Here is a 20,135-nt window from a genome sequence, read left to right on the forward strand (position 1 = left end):
TTATCATGCCAATTGACTTAGAAGTCCCCTGAAACCAAGGTCCCCAAACCCCCGCCCCTGCTGCACTGGCCTTTGAAGCATTCATTTCATTCAGGAAACTTCTTTGCTTTTAGTTTAGTCCAGTTATGTTGAGCTCTCCTGTATTGTGTGTTGTCTTTCCCGTCACCTAAAATAATTCTTATCTACTACCTAATTAGTGAAAATCCCTCTCCCTCCCTCACTCCCTCCCCCCTCATAATCATTGAAGGATATTTTCTTCTCTGTTTAAACTTTTTCGCCAATTATTATAATAGTGGTCTTATACAATATTTGTCCTTTTGCAACTGACTAATTTCACTCAGCATTAATGCCTTCCAGATTCCTCCATGTTATGAAATATTTCACAGATTCATCATTGTCCTTTGGCCGTGTGTAGTGTTCCATTGTGTGAATATACCATAATTAATTTATCCACTCATCCCTTGATGGGCACCTTGGTTGCTTCCATCTTTTTGCTGTTGTAAAGAGTGCTGCAATGAACATGGGTGTGGATATATCTGTTCATGTAAAGACGCTTATTTCTATAGGATATATTCCAAGGAGGGGGATTACTGGATCGTACGGTAATTCTATTTCTAATTTTTTAAGAAAGTGCCAAATCGGGATTTCCAAAGTGGTTGTACCATTTTACATTCCCACCAGCAGTGTATAAGTGTTGCAGTCTTTCCACAACCTCTCCAACATTTATTATTTTGTGTTTTTTGCATTAATGCCAGCCTTGTTGGAGTGAGATGGAACCTCATTGTAGCTTTGATTTACATTTCTCTAACGGCTAATGATCATGAGCATTTCCTCATGTATCTGTTAGCTACCTGAATGTCTTCTTTAGTGAAGTGCTTGTTCATATCCTTTGCCCATTTTTTAATTGGGTAATTTGTATTTTTGTAGTTGAGTTTTTGTAGTATCATGTAGATTTTGGAGATTGGATGCTGATCAGAAATGTCATAGCTAAAAATTTTTCCCTGTCTGTAGGTAATCTTTTTACTCTTAAGGTGAAGTCTTTGGATAAGCATAGATGTTTGATTTTTAGGAGCTCTCAGTTATCCAGTTTCTCTTCTGGTGTTTGTGCACTGTTAGTAATGTTTTGTATATTGTTCATGCCATGTATTAGAGCTCCTAGCGTTATCCCTATTTTTTCTCCCAAGATCTTTATCGTTTTAGATTTTATATTTAGGCCTTTGATCCATTTTGAGTTTGTTTTTGTGCATGGTGTGAGGTATGGGTCTTGTTTCATTTTTTTGCAGATGGATATCCAGTTATGCCAGCACCATTTGTTAAAAGAGGTTGTCTTTTCCCCATTTAACTGATTTTGGTCCTTTGTCAAATATCAGCTGCTCATATGTGGATGGATTTATGTCTGGATTTTCAATTCTGTTCCATTGGTCTATGTATCTGTTGTTGTACCAGTACCAGGCTGTTTTGACTACTGTGGCAGTATAATAGACTATAGAATCAGGTAGAGTGAGGCCTCCCACTTGGCTCTCCTTTTTCAGTAATGCTTTACTTGTGTGGGGCCTTCCATGATTTTGTCTTCCAAATTTATCCTTCATACTGAATCTGGGGTTGTCTTTACCACATCCTTTCTTTTTTTTTTTTCCTCTGTCTTTCTTTTAGTTGTGGTAAACATGCATGTATATATATACGTGTGTGTGTGTGTGTGTGTGTATAAATATAGGAAACCGCAGTGGCATAGTGGTTAAGTGCTACCACTGCTAACCAAAAGGTTGGCAGCTCAAATCCACCAGGTGCTCCTTGGAAACTCTATGAGGTATTTCTACCCTGTCCTATAGGGTCTCTGTGAGTTGGAATTAACTCTACGGCAATGGGTTTCATTTGGTTTTATATATACCCACTGCTGTCGAGCCAATTCCACCTCATAGTGACACTATATGACAGAGTAGAACTGCCCCATAGAGTTTCCAAGGAGCGCCTGGCAGATTCGAACTGCCAACCTCTTGGTTAGCAGCCGTAGGACTTAACCACTATGCCACCAGTGTTTCCGGTTTTATATATATATATAAAACATTTTCCATCTCAATATTTTTCACATGTATAATTCGGTGACATTAGCTATGTTAATCGTGTTGTGCATCCATCCGAATTTCTCATTGTTTTCTAGGTATGTCAAATTTTAATGGAAGAAACTAATATAATCCCTTAGTTTCCCACTCGAGGTCATTGATAATGTCATCTCTATCTCGTTGCCAGACTTCAAGCTACAGAACTTGTAATTTCAAAATGTGATCACTTCCTCATGTCTATTTTTATGGAGTTTGTATGTTATTGTCTTTGCTCTTTTTTGTCTATTGAAATCCACACATCTTTCAAGGAGGGAGCCACAATGAGTTTCTTGAGGAAAGCTTCCCCTCATCACATGCTGGGTGAAATAAATGACCATTCCTCCATACTTCCACAACAGTTTACTCCTACAACTACCATGCCACCAGTGCAGTTGGTTTTAAGCACTCAGGGAAAGAAGAAAACATATGACTGAGACAGATGCATCTACAAGCCCAGGAACGACACCAAGGGTTGCTATGTGTTGGAACTGAATCGACAGCACATAATAACAACATATGAGTAAGAGAAAGAAGAGCCCATATAGGCTAGAAATGTGAGGTGGTGTGAAAGAGCAATCATGAGGATTTCAACTGAATCAGTCAAACCCGGTCAGAGGGAACTGCCGCCTGAGGGAGCAGTGTGGGTAAAAGCCTGGAGTGAGAAATTGTTGTTGTTAGTGGTCTTTGAGTCTGCTCTGACTCATGGCAACCTCTGGATAACAGATCAAAACATTGCCATCCTCAATACCTCTGGAGTGTTGGAGCCCATTGTTGGAGCCCACGCTGTGTCAGTCCATCTCATAGTTTCTCTCATTTTAGCTGGCTCTCTACTTTATCAAAAATTGTCCTCTTCTAGCAACTGGTCTTTCCTCATGACATGCCCAAAGTAAGTTAGATAAAGTCTCACCATTCTCACTTCTAAGGAGCATTCTGGCTGCATTTCCTTCAATACAGATTTGTTTGTTCCTCAAAGTAACGTCTTTGCTTTTTAACACTTTAAAGAGGTCTTTTGCAGCAGATTTGCCCAATACATCTATGGGTGATGTTGATCCAAGTAGAATGAAATCCTTAACAACTTTAATTCTTCACCATTTATCATGATGTTGTTTATTCTCTTGTGAGGATTTTCATTTTCCTTATGTTCAGGTGTAATCAATATTGAAGGGGTGGGAAATTGCAACAATTTATGCAGAAGAGAAGAAGGAGGAACTATTACTGGAGGGATGTAAGGGCCAGGTTTTGGGACCCTTAGAATACCAAGGGACCCCATGCCTGTCAGATGAATTGTGTTCCATTGGATTTTCAGTGGCTCAGTTTTCAGAAGCAGATATCTAGGCCTTTCTTCCAATGTGCCTCTGGTGAACTAAAATCTACAACCTTTTTTGTTACCAGTGAGCATGTTAACCAATTGCGCCTCCCAGAGACACAAATGGGGCCACCACAAGTTGGAGTCAACTCAACAGCAACTGGAGGTGGTGAGAACACGAAGCACTGCATCAACAGTGTTCTGACCGTACCAGTAACACAGACTAGAAGCTACTTAATGCAGACCATGTATTTCATGATTTACGAAAGTGTTACTAACAAAAGGGAAAGATAAGGGCACTGTATTTAGTTATTTTGACATGAATAACCAGTTATTTCCTCCTTGAAGATAAAATTCATTGTACACAAGGGCAGAATTCAACATTCTGTCTTTGAACAACACGATCCAGCTTCTTTTGGAACCTATACAAATCCTCTCCCTAGGAACATAGGAGGATTTTTTAAGGCTTTTAACTTTGTCAGGGAAGTAGAAGAATTCATAACACTTAAAATGGCTCTTCTATTTTACCCGAACACTCACCTTAAAGAAGCACAAAGCATAAATATAGTTTCCTAACAAAGCTCAGTGGAGCTGGATGATGTCTCAAGGGCAAATAAAACAGTGTTGTTTTTTTTGAATCAGAGAATCTAAAGGAATGAGGAGCCCATAGAAGTCAGTTAGTCCAAACTAACAAATGATGTTGAACTTCCACTAACCCCCAAAACTCTCACTCTGGGTTGCCAAATACCTTTGGTTTGAAAACTCTAGTTAGAGTAAGTTGCAGTTTTCCTAGTCTTCCCATTTCTTTCTTTCTGGAAGATGTAATTGTGAGAAAACCTACTTGTCTTAGGCTGGGTTCCCTATAGAAGCAAAACCAGTGCAGCGTATGAATATATATACAGAGAGAGATTTATATAAAGGAAACAGCTCATGTGGTTGTAGAGGCTGGAAAGTTTCAAGTTTGTGAGTTAGGCTGTAGGCTCTCCTGACTCACGAAGCCATAGGTGCTGGTGAATTCAGGATCAGACAGTCAGATAGCACACCTCTGGCTCACAGACCATGGAGGCTGACGAATCCCAAGATCCACAGGTAAGACAGCAGGTCAGGTACTAGCTCAAATCTCAAGAACCAGAGATCAGATGAACAGGAGCCAGCTGCAGGATCCAAAGCAAGCCTTGCCAGAAAATCCACCTATACTGATGAGACGCACACTCCCAAGGAAACTCCCTTTCAACTGATTGGCTGCTTACAACAGATGTCATCATGGAGGTGATTGCATTATATCAGATCTCATTACGGAGGTGACTACATCATTAAAAAGCTGCCAAACTACATCATAATTGCCAAACCACTGAGGAGTATGGGTCAGCCAAGTTGACACAACTTTAACTATCACAGTACACAAAGTTGAGCAAAGTTGGTGTATTTTCCCCACTTCCACACAAAATTTCTACCCTGGAACGAGTAAAATGTCTTCCCCACGTAAGAGATATTCCTGTAGAGAAATAGATCCACTCAACAGGCTCATTGGGTTGACCTATATGCTCCACTCCCTCTGGAGTTATTACCTGTTGATGCCCACTGCAGGCTGAAAGCTCCCAAGTAATATGTCCCTGCAGATGCCAGAAATTGAGATGTAGCTCCACCCACAGCCATGGTTTTTACTCTCAAACTTGTTTATGCTAAGCACATTTGTTATTGTAATTATGCAATGTAGTTATTAAAAAAAAAAGTTATTAAGTAGTATGTAAAATCATGCAAAAAAAGAGAGTTGAATACTTCAGAAAGACATTGAAAATTCTTTGAAAACATGAGCCAGTACAAAGAGATATTAAATTATATATGGATGAAATGGCTCTAAAATACAGGAAACCTCTCTAGGTTCTTGCTCCCCATAAGGAAAGTAACTGACAATCATGATATACATAGATGTGATTGTATAAAGTAAATGGCGCAAAGGCTGTTGCTCCCACTCACATTCCCTTGGCACTGCCTATCCCCACATACTACATGATCTAGAGTAGCAACTGCACTTGTTGGTTTAAGGTCTTTCTCTTGCCTCCAGAGACCTCTGCCTACTCGCCTGAGAAGCCAGAATTGCCTTAGGATTAATGTCTGCAGAGAATAGCTCTCAACAAATGATTTGTAGGACCAAAACCACACCTGTTGCCAACGGGTCAATTCCAACACATAAAGACCATAGAGGCAGAGTAGAACCGTCCCATAGGGTTTCCAAGACTAATCTTTATGGAAGCAGACTGCCACATCTTTCTCCACTGGAGCAGCTGGTGGATTCAAACCACAGCTCTTTCAGTTAGCAGCCAAACACTTAAACCACTGCACCACCAGGGTCCCCTGACTTGTGGATTATCCCTCTTCTTGGCGTGGTCTGTGTAGCCCAGATTCCCCACCTATGAGAGCTGGAACTTGACAGGACTGTCTTGCTTTTCCCAGTTTCACAAGTTTTCTGTCTTTGACAGGGTGCAGTCTTATCACTTTTGTATCACTCTTTTTAATGGAAAATATTTGAGTTTTCCTGCTCTGACAAGTTTCCATCTTATACAAGTTCCAGCTTTTGAAGGTTTTACTGTATAGAGAGGAGTCAAAGATGGTCTCTGTGAATTGTCTCCAATTTGCTTTTTCATAGCTAGCTGAGACCCTGAATGCAAAAAAATCCCACCATCACCAAACTCAAATATGTACCTATCCAATTGTTTTAAAAATAGTTCAATTAAGCAGATTTGTAGCCACTTAGAGCCTACCTGCTCTGCATACTCTTTAAAACTGCACTCTGCTAGCATACATCTGCTAACCCTGTTGTTATTCTTAGGTGCCTTCCAGTCATTTCTGACTCACAGTGACCCTATGTACAATAAAATGAAATACTGCCAGTCCTGCAATATCCTCACAATCTTTGCTTTGTTTCAGCCTCTTGTTGCTGTCACTGTGTCAATGTCAATCCACTTTACTGAGAGTCTTCCTCTCTTTTGCTGATCCTCTACTTTACCAAATATGATGTCCTTCTCCAGGGACTGACCCCTTCTGATAACATGTCCAAAGTAGATGAGATGAAGTCTCACATCCTTGCCTCTAAGGAGCATTCTGGATACACTTCTTCCAAGACAGGTTTGTTTGTCCTTCACCAACACCATAATTTAAAGGCATCAATTCTTCTGAGGTCTTCTTTATTCATTGTCCAGGTGATTGAAAACACATAGCTTGAGTCAGGCACAACTTAGTCCTTACAGTGGCATCTTTTTTTTAACACTTTAAAGAGGCCTTCTGCAGCAGATTTTACCAATGAAATACTTCATTTGATTCCTTGACTATGACTTCCGTGGGTACTGATTGTGGATCCAAGTAAAATGACCTCATTAAGATAAAACCATGAAGTTATAAGGACCTCCAACATCTATCCTTCAAAGTTCTTTGACCCCAGAGACTCCCCATTTTGTTACAGGAGAAACTGTCCTAGATGCATATAAGCCCCCCCTCTTCTCTTCCTCAGGGGTTTTAAAGGTCCTCTCCCTTTCTGTGGCTCCCTGGACCACTTGTCTCTGGAAGACTTCCTGGTTGGTGCTATTCAGGATCCTCCCCCTGCAAGCTGCTGTCAGTGCTTTGGCCCCCAAAGCTTATGGTGCAATGCTGCTGCCTCATGGTTATACATTTTTCCTTGGTCAGCTGTGAATCCCCTCAAACTCACTCTACCCCTGTGGGCTCAAGTTCTATTTACTCACAGTGGTAACTTGCCTCATAACAAATCCTTTTACTGGCTGCCTTAGCTTCCCATCTCTTATTTCTGCTTCTCTACAAAAGTTTCCTAAATCACCTCCCAAAAAACTACATATATATTTGGATTCTTTTATCCACATTCTGGTGGAACTCAAACTAAGAGAATAGTATAGGGAACTACAATATACAGACATGTATTCAAAGGAAAGGCCATGACTGTACATCAAAAGATTAATAAGCTTTATTATATATAAAATATATACAATATCCCAGTAACCCAGTGCCATCGAGTTGATTCCGACCCATAGTGACCCTATATATTTAATTTTTATTATGTAATATTTATTACATATAATAAAATCACATTTTATTATATATGATAAAATCTGGACTATATGAAGAAGAACGGGGCATCAGGATTGGAGGAAGACTTATTAACAACCTGTGATATGCTGATGACACAACCTTGCTTGCTGAAAGTGAAGAGGACTTGAAGCACTTACTAATGAAGATCAAAGGGTACAACCTTCAGTATGGATTACACCTCAACATAAAACAAAAATCCTCACAACTGTACCAATAAGCAACATCATGATAAATGGAGAAAATATTGAAATTGTGGAGGATTTCATCTTACTCTGATCCACTATCAACTCTCATGGAAGCAGCAGTCAAGAAATCAAAAGACATATTGTGTCGGGCTAGTCTGCTGCAGAAGACCTCTCTAAAGTGTTGAAAAGAGAGATGTCATTTTTAGAACTAAGGTGAGCCTGACCCAAGCCCTATTGTGAGGATGGCCCAGGACCCAGCAGTGTTTCCTTCTGTTTTACATAGGGTCGCTATGAGTATTAACTGATTGGAGGACACCTAACCGAAACAACGATATAGAAACTTTTAGTTAAAATGAATTTGAGGGTATGTGTATAATCTGAATAATTTTTTAAAGCACTTGGCCAGCTCTGATCTCAAACATGATTTGAAAACAGTCATCCAGTTTTGACCAGGACTTTTGATTCCCTAGTTAAAAAGATATAGTCCCTTTGCCACTCTGCATTCTTCATATTGCTAGATTAAAAGAAAGTAAACCATTTCAAACATACAAAATTACTGATGTACTGGACAAATGCACACCAGTAATTTAAAAATTTTTTGTTTTCTCTTTGCTCCAATCTTATTTTTACATTAAATAAAATATGGTAAACCAAAACCAAAATTGTTGTTGTTGAGGTGATTTCGACTCATAACAACCCAGCAGAACAGAATAAAACTGTCCCAAGGGCTGGTTGCTGGATTCGAACTACAGATCTTTTAGTTAGCAGCCTAAGCTCTAAATCACTGTGCCACCAAGCTAAAACAAAACCAAACCCATTGTTGACTATGGTGGTGGTGGTATTGTTAGATGCTATCAAGTCAGTTCTGACTCATAGCAACCCTATGTACAACAGAATGAAACACTGCCCCAATCTGTGCCATCTTCACAACTGTTTTTATGCTTAAGCCCATTGTTGCAGCCACTGTATCAATCCATCTCCTTGAGGGTCTTCCTTTTTTTCACGGACCCTCTACTTTAATATGCATGATGTCCATCTCCAGGGACTAATCTCTCCTGACAACATGTCTGAAGTATGAGAGATGTAGTCTTGACATCCTTGCTTCTAAGGAGCCTTCTGGTTATACTTCTTCCAAGACAGATTTATTCGTTCTTTTTGGTAGTCCATGGTGTATTCAATATTCTTCTCCAACACCACAATTGAAAGACGTCAATTCTCCTTTGTCTTCTTTATTCATCATCCAGCTTTCACATGTATACAAGGAGATTTAAAAACACTATGGCTTGGGTCAGGTGCACCTCGTCTTCAAGGTGACTTCTTTGCTTTTCAACACTTTAAATAGTTCTTTTGCAGCAGATTTGCCCAATGCAACCCGTCTTTTGATTTCTTGAATGCTGCTTCCATGGGTGCTGATTGTGGATCCAAGTAAAATGAAATCCTTAACAACTTCACTCTTTTCTCCATTTATCGTGATGTTGCTCATTGGTCCAGTTGTGAGGATTTTTGTTTTCTTTATGTTGAGGTGTAATTCACATTGAAGGTTGGAGTCTGATCATCAGCAGTAAGTGCTTCAGATCCTCTTCACTTTCATCAAGCAAGGCTGTGTCATCTGCATAATGCAGGTTGTTAATGAGTCTTCCTCCAGTCCTGATGCCTCATTCTTCATATAGTCCAGTTTCTCAGATTATTTGCTCAGCATACAGACTGAATAGGGATGGAGAAAGAATACAACTCTGATGCACACCTTTCCTCACTTTAAACCACGCAGTATCCCCCTGTTGTGTTCAAATGACTGCCTCTTGATCTATGTACAGCTTCCTCATGAGCACAATTAAGTGTTTGAGAATTTCCATCCTTCACAGTATTATCCACAATTTATTATGACCTACAAAGTCAAATGCCTTCGCATATTCAATGAAACAGAGGTAAACATCCTTCCGGTATTCTCTGCTTTCAGCCAGGATTCATCCGACATCAGCAATGATATCCCTGGTTCCATGTGCCCTTCTGAATACAGCTTGAATTTCTGGCAGTTCCCTATCAATATACTGCTGCGGTGGCTTTTGAACGATCTTCAGCAAAATTTTACTTGCAGGTGGTGTTAATGATATTGTTTGATAATTTCCACTTTTGGAGGATTCTCCTTTCTTGGGAATAGGCATAGCTATAGATCTCTTCCAGTCAGTTGGCCAGGTAGCTGTCTTCCAAATTTCTTGGCATAGACAAATGGGTGCTTCCTGTGCTGAATCTGTTCATTGAAACATCTCAGTTGGTATTCCACCAATTCCTGAAGCCTTGTTTTTTGCCAATGCCCTCAGTGCAGCTTGGATTTCTTCCTTCAGCACCATTGGTTCCTGCTGATATGGTACCTCCTGAAATGGTTGAACTGACCAATTCTTTTTGGTATAGTGACTTTGTGTATTCCTTCCATCTTCTTTTGATGCTTCCAGAGTCATTTAATATTTTCCCCACAGAATCCTTCAATATTGCAACTCAAAGCTTGAATTTCTTCCTCAGTTCTTTTACCTTGAGAAATGCAGAGCGTGTTCCTCACTTTTGGTTTTCTATCCGCAGCTCTTTGCACATGTCATTATAATATTTTACTTTGTCTTCTCAAGCCACCCTTTGAAATCTTCTGTTCAACACTTTTACTTCATCATTTTTTTCCTTTCGCTTTTGCTACTCGACATTCAAAAGCATGTTTCAGAGTCTCTTCTGACATACATTTTGGTCTTTTCTTTCTTTCCTGCTTTTTTAATGATCTCTTTCTTTCTTCACGTATGATGTCCTTGCACAACTTGCCTGGTCTTTGGCCATTAGTGTTCAACACGTCAAATTTATTCTTCAGATTGTCTCTAAATTCAGGTGGGATATACTCAAGGTCATACTTTGGCTCTCGTTGACTTGTTCTAATTTTCTTCAATTTCAACTTGAACTTGCATATGAGCAATTGATGGTCTGTGCCACAGTTGGCCCCTGGCCTTATTCTGACTGATAATATTGAGCTTTTCCATCGTCTTTTTCCACAGATGTAGTCGATTTGATTCCCGGGTATTTCATCTGGTAAGGATCATGTGTATAGTCACCGTTTATGTCGGTCAGAAAAGGTATTTACAATGAAGAAGTCATTGATCTTGCAAAATTCTATCATGCGATCTCTGGCATCGTTTCTATCACTAAGGTCATATTTTCCAACCACGGATCCCTCTTCTTTGTTTCCAGCTTTCGAATATCAGTCACCAGTAATTATCAATGCATCCTGATTGCATGTCCTGTCAATTTCAGACTGCAGGAGTTGGTAAAAATCTTCAGTTTCTTTATTATGGCCTTAGTAGTCAGTGCGTAATTTGAACAATAGTCACATTAAATGGTCTTCCTTGTAGGTGTATGGATATTATCCTATCACTGACATCATTGTACTTCAAGATAGATGTTGAAATGTTCTTCTGAGTATGATAGAGCCATATAAACCCTTGTGTATTACCTTTTCCCTGCTTATGCCTCAGTCCTCAAAGAAAACCACTCTCCTGAGTTCCATGTGCATCTTTACCACGCCTATGAGTGTAGCACTTTTACTGCATAGGAATAAAGGGCTGCATAGTTGATACTTCTTTGCTGTGCTCAGATGCTCTCTTTAGGGCAGATACACTCAGGTCTCCCCTGCTTACATTTGCTAATGATAGATCACAGCTCTGCCCCTGGCTGGCCATTGCCTTCAGCTACGGAGCATTACCTGTCCCTAGTATAAACAAAGGCTGGCTGATGCAGAGATACTGTGATGGTTAATTTTATGGGTCATTTTACCTAGTGAATGGTGTCCTGTTTTATGGTCAGGCACCAGTCTAGATATTATTGGGAGAATATTTTGCAGAAGTGATTGCTAACATTTGCTCTCAATTGAGTCCAAGTAAAAGTGGTTATCGTGGGTAATGTGAACAGCCCTCATTCAGTAGTCGAAGGTCTTAGAAGCAAAATAACTGAGGTTTCTGAGAGGAGAAGGAATTCTGCCTCAAGATTGTAACACACATATTCTGCCGGGATTTCCAGTCCACTGCCTGGGGTACTGATTTCTAACGCAAGACTGTCAGTGTTCCCAGCCTGTCAACTGGGCTATGGATTTTGGATTTGCCAGCCCCCCCACAGCTACATGAGCCAACCCCTTAAAATAAATTTCTTCATAGATGACAGATATAAATATGGATAGGTGGATAGAGATATATAGATTCAATATGATTACACATATATATGTGATCATATTAAATCTATATGTATACATATATGTATGTACATATACGTATAGATACAAAATTTTATATAGTGTATTGGCTTTGTTTATATATATATCCAGACCCTTTGCCTCAATTTGGAGTAACTCTGAAGGGCCATCCCAGCTCCAGGGCTCCTTGTAGGATAGGCTGAGTCGGCTTCTCTCTCTATCCAATCTTGCCCTTATCACTTCCTTACTGGTACAATTTTCTAGGGTAATTCTCTCTAAATATTCTGCAGGCAAGTATCCACTCAGAGTCTGCGTCCAGAGAACCTAATAAAGAAAAAAACATAAATATATTAGTTATTGTTTTGTATGTTTTAAAATTTACATGAATGGAATCATACTGCTTTATTCACTTTTTTATGGTTTTGAGAAATCCTTATATTGATACATACACATATAATTCATCTTAACTACCATACAGAATGTGATTATATGAATTAACCATGATTTATTTATATATTCCCCTACTGAGAAACAGTTTATTCCACTATGGTTATTACAATCAGTGCTTCGATGAAATTTTATTTATTTATTTTTTCCTCATGCATATATGGGAGAGTTTTCCAGACATCTAAATGAGTACTATGCATTTGGAGGTTGTATGAACGTACAAGTTCAGGGCTGTTTTTCAAAGCTCTATAAAACGGCTGTAACAATTTTCATTGTCACCAATAATTATTTCCCATTTATCTACAATCTTGTCAACAGTTCTTGTTAAATACATTAATTCTTGCCAATCTATAATGTTGAGAAATGGAATCTTGTTTATTTAAAATCTGGATTTCCTTGGTTGCTAATGAGTGTGAAAATCTTTTCAGATATTGTCTTAGTCATCTAGTGCTACTATAACGGAAATACCACAAGTGGGTGGCTTTAACAAAGAGAAATTTATTCTCTTACCGTAAAGTAGGCTAAAAGTCCAAATTCAGAGCTTCAGCTCCAAGGGAAGGCTTTCTCTCTCTGTCAGCTCTGGGGGAAGGTCTTTGTCCTCAATCTTCCCCTGGCCAAGGAGCTTCTCAGGCGCAGGGACCCCCAGGTCCGAAGGACTCGCTCTGCTTCTGGTGTTGCTTTCTTAGTGGTATGACGTCCCCACTCTCTCCTTGCTTCCCTTTCCTTTTATCTCTTGAGAGATAAAAGGTGGTGCTGGCCACGCTCCAGGGAAACTGCATTTATACTGGATCACGGAGGTGACCTGAGCAAGAGTGTTACATCCCACCCTAATCCCTTGAACCACAGGCAGAGATTATGACTTATAACATATAGGAAAATCACAAAATGGAGGACAACCACACATGGCCTAACCAAGTTAATACACACATTTTTGGGGGGACATAACTCAATCCATGACAGGTATTTTTGCCATTCATATTTCTTTCCCCGTAAATTGCCTGTTTACGTTCTTTGCCATTTTTCTGTTGTGATATTTGTCTTTCTTATATCGGTTTGTACATGTCCTTTATACATCTCAAGTGCAACAATCTGTTGATTAAATGTCATATCGGGGTATATGACTTTTCACTTTGTCTATAATGATTTTGTTACATAAAATTCTTAAATTTTAATGAAGTCAAATATTTTAAGAAACCATCCTCAATGCTGAAGTCATAAAATGTGTTGTATGATAAAATTTTCATAGGTGTCTTTTCACACTTACATTTTTAATTGAGCTGAGATTGACTTTTATGTATAACATTAAGAAGAGTCTAATTATGTATTTTCTTTCTTAGAGATAATCTGTTGTCTCAGCACCATTTATATAAAGGATCATTTGTTTTGCTGTTTCAGTCCCACCTGGGTCTGTTTCCGGGCTATTCTATTCCATGGGTTTATTTATCTATTTCTGCATACAAAACCTACAATATTTAAGTGTGCTAGGGCAAGTCTTTTCCTATTTTTCTCATCTTACAAATGTGTTTGTTTTGATGGGTAGTTATTCATGTACTGATGTTAGTTTGTAAATGCATATCAGTTTGATTTTTCTGCTGCTTTTTGAGTCAGATTTGGTGAGATGACTTTCTGGGTAATTATCCCTTTTATCTAAATTTCCCAAAGCATTACAAGACTGTTCACAATGTTTTTATAATTTCGTAATATTTGTCTCATGTTTTCCCTTATATTGGTTATTGGAATCTTCTTTTTTTCTGATCAGATCCATCAATGAGCCAGCTACTGGTTGATTCTCTATTTACTTTTTTAATCCATGTTTGCTCATGCCTTATTATTTCTTTCCTTATATTGTCTATATTTGTCTTATTTTTTTCAGCTAATGTTCTATGTAGCAAAGCAGTTTTCAACATTTTCTCTTTTATAAAATTTGCATTAGAGCTATGTTTTTCTCTGTAATTAAAGTAATACTTTAATTGTATCCCACAAGTTAGATACATAGTGTTGTGTTCATGATTACTTAGTTCTAAACATTCAAATTTTTTATGACAATATAGTCTTTCATCCATAATTTATTTAATTGTAAGTTGTGGTGTGTGTTTTAAAGTTCTTAACTTTATTATTATTATTATTATTTTTAGTTCATTCAATATTCTATTAGCCAGAATTGCTCTTAATGAGCAATCCTAAATTCCAAAATTCAAGTTCGTACAATTTAGCACTGCGTAGAATAACATCATAGGTCCTTGGGTGGCAAGAGTGGCTTGTGGTCAGTTGCTAATCTAAAGGTTGGGGTTCAAACTCACTCAGGTGCACCGTGGAAGAAAGACCTGATGGTCTACTTCCATACAAATTACAGCCAAGAATACCTGATTGAGCAGTTCTACTCTGTAACACATGGGGCTGCCATGGTTTGGAATATACTCAATGTCAACGGGTCTTAGAATATCATGATAGTGTCCTTTGTTCTAAACGTCACACAGTGTTTTTAGGTTATTGATTGATCGACAAAAATGTACTACTATTATGCTTCTAATCTAAAAACCAGGTTTTTGGATTTTGTTGCAGATAAGCCCTTCTTACTAATTATTTTTTGTAAAATACGAAAAAAAAATCATTCATTTTCCTTACTTCTTGCCATTTTCACAGTTATTCCAAAACATTTATATCCATAGTTGAACCCATAGTTGGTAGAAATACTGGCATTAAAATACTCAACTTTAATATTTGCAACCTGGGGAGCTCTGTAAACTCTTACTACCCTCACTCTTTAACATTTATCAGTGAATTAAAATTGATTGGATATATCCATTCTGTATTGGGCTCAGCATTTTAATTTGGTTTGAAGAGTTTATAAGAGATTTGGTTTAGTGCCATATGATGAAAATAAAATGAAAATCGATGAATTAAATAACATATAGTATTTTAAAATTAACCTGTTTTAAGATTCAATTATCTCATTGCCTAAATTAAAACACAGATATACACACGAAATGTGACCTTTGTTGAATATCCAATGAAAATCCTGTTGGATACATAATATTCACATTTATAATCATAAATTAAAATTTATGTGTGTTTGTGTGTGGTATCGTGGTTAAGAGCACATCTGTTAACCAAAAAGTTGGCAGTTCAAATCCACCAGTAGCTCCTTGGAAAGCCTGGGAGGAAGTTCTACTCAGTTCTATAGGGCTGCTGAGTCGGAATTGACTCAATGGTAACAGGTTTCCCGTTGCTGTTGAGTTGATTCTGACTTATAGCTAACTGAATAGTGAAGATGATAAGTAGAGTTATACGTCAGATTATTTTACCAAAAATGTAATTAGTGGTTGTAACATGCCTATTTCTAATCCAAGCATTGTAATTACCAAAATACAAAGATAAATCAAGCATGGTCCCTTCACTTCAAAAGTATCACCCTAGTGGGAGAGAAAGAAACATAAACATTAGGAAATAATTTTCCAAATTCTATGAAAACATAAACTTCAGGTGTGCTGTGACAATGCAATAGATGAAAAGTTTAACGAGCCTGTGATCTGGGGAAGAGTTGGGGGTAGAGAATAAAGAGGATGCAGTCTTTTTCTGAGTAATGTTTCACACCTAACTTTAAAAACATGAGTGGAATTTTTCTGGAGAAATGAGTGGAGATGGTTTTTGTTCAGGCCAATTTCCTGAGAAGCAGAGTTTCAGGCCTGAATTTCCTGGAGGAGATTGGTTGGGGAGTGTTTCCAAGAGCAACACCAGTTGGGAGTGAGAGATAGAGAAGTAAGATTTGGCAGTGGGAGAGGGTTGGTTGCTTTGCAGTTGAACAGAGGACTCAGGTGATTCCATGAGGTGACCTGGATGGAGCTGGGATGGTCTTTCAGAGATACCCCACATTGGAGCAGAGTCCAGACTCAAGAAGACCAGTATGGGTCTATGTAAGGGGAGCGGAGAGGGGCATAGCCCTTAGCAAAGCAGTTTCCTAGCTCAACGCGCAATTTTCAGGAAGCAAGTCAGCTGTGTAGTAGCCCATTCTCCCAGCAGGAGGTGGATAGAGTGCCTCTCAATCCCCAACTCACTGGTAGTGTGTGGTCTGTGCAGAGCAACATGGCATCTACCATATGGGCATTCAGCTGGGTGTACAAGTATGCTATATCTTTCTCACCTTTTCCTCAGCTGATGTTGGACATAAAGTATGTGCCTTAGAGGGGAGATGTTTGCCCTCTGAAGAAACCCAGAATTCTCTAAATCTATCTTAGGGGGGTAAAGGAGAAAGGGCTGTTCTCTGGCACCGATAAATCTAGACCACTCTGAACAGGGGCAATAAATGATGTCCATTGCCTTCAGGGGGCTTTCCACTTTTATTATTCCCCCATTTACCTTAGGATCTCTTGGGGTGCAGTGGTTAAAGTGCTCGGCTGCCAACCTAAAACTGGCAGTTCAAACCCACCAACTGCTCCACGGGAGAAAAATGTGGCAGTCTGCTTCTTTTAGGGATTTACAGCCTTGGAAATCATATGGGACAATTCCACTCTGTCCTATAGGGTCACTATGAGTCAGAATCACTCTATGGAAGTGTTTTTTTTTTTTTTACATTTTATTACCGTCTTCATCTTCCTATTCTCTATACATGCTATTTGGCACATAAACATGGCTGTCTGCTTAGTATTTAACACCAGGAGAGAGTAATTTAGGCATTCGCCCCCCAAGCCGTAAACTGGGGGTACTTGAATGCATTCCATAAACACATTGTGGACAGGAGCCTAACTTAAGAGAACCTAGGCTGATGGTTATGTCTGCTATTCTACTTATCCCTGTGCTGTTTATTCTAAAAGTAATAAATATACCTGTTGACCTTGACATTAGAATACTGTCTGGTCTGTGCTCTGTTCCAAATGGTTTTGCTAAGATCTTGTGAATATAGTGACATTGCATATTCCAAGAAGAGTTGTAAAACCAAATTCAACTGCCCTGAATCTTACAGAGTCCTTCACACTAAAAGAAAGGACTCCAGAAAAGCCCTCCAATACAGTAATTTATATATGCATAAATACATAAGAAAATGCATCTTCTTCTAGAACGTTCCAGGTTTTTTCTCCAAAAAGTATTAGCTTATTTTTGCAACTATTTCCACTCTTATGTATTTTAAAGCTGTGTTCCTGAGAGGCTATATTATTTCTAACCCAGCCAAAAGGTAACTTGTTCCTCTTCTCAAATTCTAGAACTTGATGTTCCAATCCATTACAATGCTAGCCCAAATGTGTTCAGTTAATACTCTTCTGGAGGGCCAAATATTTATGGAGCAGGCTGTTATAATATTGAACATTGTCATAAGATTTACCTGCTTGTTGTGAATCTACTAGAGTCAACATAAGACTAATATGTTATTGATCTTTCTTAGCCTACGTATTCCATTAATAAGGGCTTGGTTGAGGTTACTGTATTTTCACACAAAAAGTGGATGCCTTCTACATTTGCTAGCCAACATCTTCCCCCTCAAGGTATTTTCGTAGGTATGCTATGCTAATTTTTTAAAGCAACATGTAAAAAAATCAACATAGTTGTATTTACGAGAATACCTTGGGGGGGTGTGGTTGGCAAACAAACATAGAAAACACATGTTATTTGTGTAAAATGCGGTAAGCCGTATGAATTTAATATAAATCCCCATTTTACTGACATTTGTATGGACCAAAACCTTAATACCACCTTAAGAGCCAAGATCTATGAAATTAAAATTTTCTACACACACTATCATGTTGTTTGAAAATAATGTTAATTTTATTTCTCCCTTCACATTATTTAGACCTATATTTAATTTTATTAATTTTTTGTACTGGCTGGGACCAGAAATACAATGCTGGATTATACCTCAACATAAAGAAAACAAAAATACTCATGACCAGACCAATAAGCAGCATCATAATAAGTGGAGAAAATGTTGAAGTTGTCGAAGATTTCATTTTACTTGGATCCACAATCAAATGTCCATGGAAGCAACAGTCAAGAAATCAAATGACATAGTGCAGTGGACAAATCTGCTGTGAAAAAGAAAGACCTCTTTAAAGTGTTAAGAAAGCAAAGGTGTCACTTTGAGGACTAAGGTAAGCCTATCTCAAGCCATGGTATTTTCAATTGTCTAACATGTATGAAAACCTGGACAATGAATAAGGAAGACCGAAGAAGAACTGACATTTTTGAAGGATATTGACTATATCATGAACTTCCAGAAGAACAAACACATCTGTCTTGGAAGATATATAGCCAGAATGCTCCTTGGGAGCAAGGATAGCCACACTTGGTCTCACATTCTTTTGACGGAGCAGCCCCTAGAGAAGGGCATCATGCTTAGTAAAGGTCAGCAAAAAGAGAAAAACTGTCAACAAGATGGACTGACACAATGGCTGCAACAGTGGGCTCAAACATAGCGACAAGTATGAGATTACCACAAGCCTAGGCAGTGTTTCCTTCTATTGTACGTAGGGAGTGGGAACTGATTGGATGGCACCTAACATAAGCAACAACATGATAGGGGAACCCGTGTCTTATACTCTATCACAGAAGGAAGTATTTCAATATTTCACATCAGTATAACATTTGTGATTGTGTGTGTATCGGTGTGTGTGCTGTTTTGTTTGATAGTGTTTATTAGATTTCTAAAATTCTTAGTAAGAAGATTTTGTTTGTTTTAATAATGATTTGTCCTGAAAATTAACAAAAGCTATTTACTGAATATATATATATGCACCAAAAAAAAGAAAACATTGCCTTTGAATCGATTTCAGCTCATAGCTACCCTATATACATATGTACATACATATATATTATACATGTGTGTATGTATGCATTTATGTATACATGTAATATGTATGTATGTATGTATATTTTATGTATGTATGCACAGGAACTCTGGCTGCACATTGGTTAAGCAATACGCTGCTAGCAAAAGATTGGCAGCTGAAACTCACCAGCTGCTCCACAGGAGAAAGATGTGGCAGTCCAGTCTTCTTCCATAAAGGTTACAGCCTTGGAAAATCTATGGGGCCAATCTAATCTGCCCCATAGGGTCCCTAAGAATCAGAATTGACTCAATGAAAAAAAAAAAGAAAATTGCCATCTAGTCAATCCTGCCTCTTAGTGACCGTATAGGACAGAGTAGAACTGCCCCGTAGAGTTACCAAGGAGCACCTGGTGGATCTGAACTGCTGACATTTTTGGTTAACAGCCATAGCACTTAACCACTACGCTGTCATGTTTTCCCAATGACAATAGGTTATATATATTTATACGTGTGTGTGTATTGTTCTTAGATGCCATCAAGACTCAGAGTGACCCTAATGACCCTATATACAATAGTACAACAGAAGGAAACATTGCCCAGTCCTGTGCCATCCTCACAATCATCAATCATTGTTTTGCTTCAGCCTATCGTTGCAGCCACTGTGCCAACCCATCTTGTTGAGGCTGTTCCTCTTTTTCTCTGACCCTCTATTTTACTAAGCATGATGTCTTCCTCCAGGGATTGATCCTTCCTAATAACATTGCCAAAATATGTGAGATGAAGTCTTGCCATCCTTGCTTCTAAGGAGCGTTCTGATTGTACTATTTCCAAGGAAGATTTGTTTGTTCTTCTGACAGTCCATGGTATATTCAATATTCCTTGGCAACATCATAATTCAAAGGCATCAGTTCTTCTCTGGTCCTCCTTATTTATTGTCCAGCTTTCACATGTATATGAGGCAATTGAAAACACCATGGCTTGGGTCAGGCACACTTTAGTCCTTAAACTGACATCCTTGCTTCTTAAC

This window comes from Elephas maximus, chromosome 5, assembly GCF_024166365.1.
Source record: "Elephas maximus indicus isolate mEleMax1 chromosome 5, mEleMax1 primary haplotype, whole genome shotgun sequence".
Classification (NCBI taxonomy): domain Eukaryota; kingdom Metazoa; phylum Chordata; class Mammalia; order Proboscidea; family Elephantidae; genus Elephas; species Elephas maximus.